We start from the raw sequence: 6,491 nt of genomic DNA, 5'->3' as shown, positions 1-6,491 counted from the left end.
ATTCAATGGTCAAATCAACGTCACAACCCGACATTGATTAAACGTCGTCCAAAAGCATGTTGTTTCAACGTTACGTTTGCGTTCCCCGACGTCAGGACCTAATCCAACAAGTCCTCAACGTTGTTTCAATGTCTCGTGCCTGCTGGTGAGGTCCTCCTACAAAGTATGGAGGGGGTTGTCTTATATTCGGGTTCTTTCTTTTTTGTTTTAGTATTTTCTAGACTTTGTTCTTCAAAACATCCGCCATGAATCCCTTCTCCTCACACATGCTGTATTTGATTTGGCCTGGCGTATAAATATCTATGGTTGGTATTGCAGAGAGAGAGAGAGAATTGGGTGGGTGGGTAAGGAAAAAATGTTACACATTCCTTGTTTTATCCACACGCGTGACACGTCCACGCCGAGACGTCTTTGATGAATAAAAGAGGCGCGGTTCAAGGTGGTGGCTCCCAGGCAGCTGCCGTCTGCAAAGAAAGCGAGTGGAGCTGTCAAAGGATCACAATGTCTGCACGCCTGCAGCCGCCCCGCTCTCTCTCTCTCTCTCTCTCCCCGTCTCGTCCTGCCTTTCCACGCACACTTCCACTCTTTTGCATCTTTGCGGCTCTGCGTTTCTGCAAACTTTCCCACTATTTCAGGAGGGCTGAGATTGTATTTCTTTCTGTCTTTTTTTCTGGCTGACATGCCCCGTTTTAAAGAGGATTTAAGGCGCCAGCTCTGAGAACCAAGGTGAGGGGGGCTCGGCTGGGTGTTGTTGAACTTTTTTCGTTCATGCTTGACAACGGGCATAATGCACTTTAAATGTCATTATTTAAATTGTGGAAAATGCATATTTAATGATCAACTATCCATCCATCCATTTCCTACCGCTTGTCCCTATGATGAGTAATTTGCCATTTCTGTTGGGTCACATTTTGGTGACACATTTTTTCTGCGGTCAGGTGAACAAATAAAAAAATCCCGTGAAACAGAGAAAGAAAAAAAAAAGTATGCGCCTTTCCGTCGTGCGTAATCCTTTCCAAAAATGTGCGTTTTGAAGTGATCACGTGACTCGCACCTTTCCGTTTGGGTGCGGGGGAGGTGAAAAGAAAAAAGCGCGCCGGCGGCGAGGAGAGACCACCCATAGGTGCGCATCGGCTTGCGCGTCAACGCGCGTTCTTTCGCGCCCCCTGGAAGCGCGCGTCGTCGTCATCCGCCTCACTTGGAGCTTGCGCCTCAAATGGGGACGCGCGCACGACGGACGCGGTGGGGATTGCTGCTGAGGACGGCGCGTTTTTTGGGGGGGGCGGTGGGGGGGATTGTTGCAAGTTCCTATACGTATGTCGACTCGGAGGGGAGGACTGTGATGGACACTTTGGCGTGCGGGGACGTGGAGCGCGCGGTGCTGCATCAGCCTTGAGTTTTCTCCCACCCCCACCCACCCCCACCCGTGACAGGACAGCTTCGATCCTCCGAGCCCAGTAAGCGCAATGGCGCGCACCGCGAGTCCTCTGAGACCCACGCACTGCGCACTCATCACCGCGCCGCTCGTGCTGGAGCGCGTCTTAAAACGCGCGGTGGTCCACCCGTGGTCGTTTTGAACTTGTTGAGCGAGGAGGGACCTTGGACCTTGGACCTTTGGACCTTGGACCTTGGACTTCAACACTTGTAAGTGCGTCCGATTTGCTCCTTCAACTTTTTGCCTTTTGCGCATGTGCGTGCGTGTAAAGTTCCTCCTTCCTATCCATCCGTCCATCCATGTTTCCTACCGCTTGTCCCTCCCAAACCTGCTTTATTACGTCTCTTTAAGTGTTTATTTCTTCAGATGCGCCCCCTTGTGGAGGTCAATTACAGTTTTTTCTACTTTGCATGGACATTAATTTATTAATAGTCATAATTTAGTTTCTTTGAAGCTACAATGGGACGTATTTAATGCGTTTGAGGTCTGGAATATGACCACGCAGTGCACCTGCACCCGGACGTTGAAGGTGGATGGATATTATTTCATCGACATCATTATTTGTCCTTGCAGAACATTTTTTGCTGTATTTTGGCCATCATTTTTGTTGGGTAGGTTTTTTTTTTAATGTTATTTTTAAAAATGTATTTTCAAGATCCAACTTGTTCCTCAGTGGATATTCGAAAATACCCCGAAGCCAAACGGAATATTAAGTCCTCCATGAAACATTTTGGATATATATATATATATATATATATAAATACAGTATGTATATATGTATATATATATATATATATATATATATATATATATATATATATATATATATATATATATATATATATATATATATATATGTATATATATATATATATATATATATATATATATATATGCATATATGTATGTGTATACATGTATACATATGTAGACATATGTATGTATATTTGTATATATGTGTATATATATATATATATATATATGTGCATATATGTATATATATATAAATATATATGTATATATATACATATATAGATAAAATGTCTACATATATACATACATATGTCTGAAGTTATACATATATGCATACATATGTCTACACATATATACATATATATACACACATACATATATGCATACTTTTATATATATATATATATATATATATATATATATATATATATATATATATATATATATATATATATATATATATATATATATATATATATATATATATATATATATATATATATATATATATATATATATTTGTATATATACATGCATAAATTGTATGTATAATATATGTTTAAATTCCAATGACTTCACGTCAGGTATTCCACTTTGAAAGGTTTTTGTGGTAAAATAATGCATATTTTGTGTGTTTAACATGAAAAAAACAAAGTTTTCTTTGACAAAAATTGCATAATTTGGCTTATTTTTCAACATTTTGTAGACATATGTACTGTATGTATATTTGTATATATGTCTTTATATATGTGTGTATATATGTTTATATAAACAGTACATATATACACACATACTGTATCTACATATATACATACATATGTCTACATATATATACATATATAGATACATATGTCTACATACATACATACATATATGTGTGTGTTTATATATATATATATATATATATATATATATATATATATATATATATATATATATATATATATATATATATATATATATATATATATATATATATATATATATATATATATATATATATATATATATATATATATATATATATATATATATATATATATTTGTATATATAAATGTATAAATTGTTTGTATAATGTATGTATAAATTCTAATGACTTCACGTCAGATATTCCACTTTTAAATGTTTTTGTAGTAAAATAATGCATATTTTGTGTGTTTAACATTGAAAAAACAAAGTTTTCTTTGACAAAAATGGCATAATATGGCTTATTTTTCAACACTTTCATGAATGGGACCCTTTTCAATCCCTAAGAATTTTAGTGGGATTTCGTATATCAAATCTCTCATACGACTTCAGCCGTGAACAAAAATACCCAATATTGTTTTCAACCATTTAAAGGCCTTTTTTAAATACAAAAAATACCGTCCATGTTAGTATACGATGTCATAGCACAAGTTATTTCACTAATTCAAACCATTATCTGATCAAAAGTGTCAAAAAAAAAGACAAAAAATGTGATATTTATGTTTAGGACTGAATTTTTTTTTTGAGAAATTTGAGCAAAAAACCTTCAAATTTGTGAGAATGTTTATGTCCCGTTTTGCTCGGAACATTTTTAAAGTGGAATGTTTATTTAAAAATAATGAATATGAATCATAAAACATCATTGTCTGGTAACAAAAACTGTAAAAAATAATCACAGGTCTTTAATTTGGGCTGTTTTTAGTTGTGTTTTACAATCATTCTTTATGTTTTCTGGGGGGTGTATAATATTTTTCAGAATACGAGAACCTGATAATATTGTTACACTCATAAAACCCTCTCAATTGCTCCGTTTATTGCTCTTCTAAATGTTGCTGGGTCGGGTCTGGTTTTGGAATTGGATTGCATTATTATGGTATTACTGTGTATTGTTTTGCTGGATTGATTAATTAAAAAAAATAAAAATAATACAATACAATAAAATAAAATAAACATAAAATAATCCCATTCCTGATAATAATAATAACTTGAAAAAATAAAAAATAAAAAAATAAAAATAACTTGGAAAAAATGAGCTGAGATAACACAATTAAGTAAGGCACTATTTAAAAAGCACTGGTCATGTGACAGTTCCAATTGGAATTTTTTTTAAAAGGCAGATACAAATGTTAAGTGTCGCCTTATGCACGTTTTATGTCTATTTCTGCACGAGCCGCCTCAGCGAGCATCTTCTTGTGCAGCGAGAGTGGACGTGTTTGAGTATCCAGGCATGTCACCGCGGTTGCACAGTTGTGTCTTTTAGGAAAGAAAAAAAAAAGGGTCTTTAATAATGCATCGGGTGTTCCTGTGTCGCAAAGAGAGCCGGAGCTTGGTGGCGACCCCCCCCTCCCCTTTCATGGCCGCCTGAGGGGCCCCCTCCACTCCAACTTTGGGGCGGCTCGGCCACGGTCGCCCTGTCAAAAGTGCTGTCCCTGCACAAACAGCAGTGCATGTGTCAAGACTCGCACGCTCGGGGAAGGGTGGAGGATGACACACACACACAAAAAAAAAAAAGACTGATAGAGTATTGTGGCAGATGGAGCTGGTGGAGGCAAGTGGAGCGCGGCTAGAGGAGTCACGCACTGATTGCCTTCAAAGGCCGGCTCAAACATGCTTGGTGAGCAGCATCCTGTAACGAGACGCTGCAACAACAACAACAATTGAGGACCGAAACCAAGGAGGTCCTAATCTTTGGCCGCCGACTCCCATCCCAATTTTTTGTCCTTTTTAATTCATTTATACAAAACCAGTGAAGTTGGCACCTTGTGTAAATGGTAACTAAAAACAGATGTTTTGAAAACCCTTTTCAACTCATATTCAATTGAATTGACTGCAAAGACAAGATATTTCATGATACTTTTGTTTGTGCAAATAATCATTAACTAAGAATTTAATGGCAGCAACACATTGCAAAAAAGTTTTTTTTACCACTGTGTTACATGGCCTTTCCTTTTAACAACACTCAGTAAAGGTTTGGGAACTGAGGAGACACATTTTTGAAGCTTCTCAGGTGGAATTATTTCCCATTCTTGCTTGATGTACAGCTTAAGTTGTTCAACAGTCCGGGGGTCTCCCTTGTGCTATTTTAGGCTTCATATTGCACCACACATTTTCAATGGGAGACAGGTCTGGACTACAGGCAGGCCAGTCTAGTACCCGCACTCTTTTACTATGAAGCCACGTTGATGTAACACGTGGCTTGGCATCGTCTTGCTGAAATAAGCAGGGGCGTCCAAGGTAACGTTGCTTGGATGGCGACATATGTTGCTGTATGTACCTTTCAGCATTAATGGTGCCTTCACAGATGTGTAAGTTACCCATTTCTTGGGCACTAATACACCCCCATACCTTCACACATGCTGGCTTTTACACTTTGCACCGAGAACAATCCGGGTGGTTCTTTTCCTCTTTGGTCCACGACGTCCACAGTTTCCAAAAACAATTTGAAATGTGGACTCGTCAGACCACAGAACACTTTTCCACTTTGCATCAGTCCATCTTAGATGAGCTCGGGCCCAGCGAAAACCGACGGCGTTTCTGGGTGTTGTTGATAAACGCTTTTCGCCTTGCATAGGAGAGTTTTAACTTGCACTTACAGATGTAGCGACCAGCTGTAGTTGCTGACAGTGGGTTTCTGAAGTGTTCCTGAGCCCATGTGGTGATATCCTTTACACACTGATGTCGCTTGTTGATGCAGTACAGCCTGAGGGATGGAAGGTCACGGGCTTAGCTGCTTACGTGCAGTGATTTCTCCAGATTCTCTGAACCCTTTGATGATATTACGGAGCGTAGATGGTGAAATCCCTAAATTCCTTGCAATAGCTGGTTGAGAAATGTTGTTCTTAAACTGTTCAACAATTTGCTCACGCATTTGTTGACAAAGTGGTGACCCTCGCCCCGTCCTTGTTTGTGAATGACTGAGCATTTCATGGAATCTACTTTTATACCCAATCATGGCACCCACCTGTTCCCAATTAGCCTGCACACCTGTGGGATGTTCCACATAAGTGTTTGATGAGCATTCCTCAACTTTATCAGTATTTATTGCCACCTTTCCCAACTTCTTTGTCACGTGTTGCTGGCATCAAATTCTAAAGTTAATGATTATTTGCAAAAAACACATTTTTTTATGAGTTTGAACATCAAATATGTTGTCTCTGTAGCATATCCAACTGAATATGGGTTGAAAATGATTTGCAAATCATTGTATTCCGTTTATATTTACATCTAACACAATTTCCCAACTCATATGGAAACGGGGTTTGTACTTGTTGCAATGACAATAAAGACCCATCCTATCCTATCCTATCCTATCCTATCCTATCCTAAAATGGCCCT

The 6,491-nt window shown here is 38.0% G+C and overlaps 1 pseudogene; it reads left to right on the top strand.

The window, feature by feature from the left end:
* Positions 1-593: 593 nt before the first annotated feature.
* The window catches only part of LOC133630327 (netrin-G1-like), a 139,202-nt pseudogene continuing 133,304 nt past the window's right edge, over positions 594-6,491 (top strand).

Source organism: Entelurus aequoreus, linkage group LG15, assembly GCF_033978785.1.
Source record: "Entelurus aequoreus isolate RoL-2023_Sb linkage group LG15, RoL_Eaeq_v1.1, whole genome shotgun sequence".
In the NCBI taxonomy this organism is placed as follows: Eukaryota; Metazoa; Chordata; class Actinopteri; order Syngnathiformes; family Syngnathidae; genus Entelurus; species Entelurus aequoreus.
This window is presented reverse-complemented; position numbering and strand designations above follow the sequence as displayed.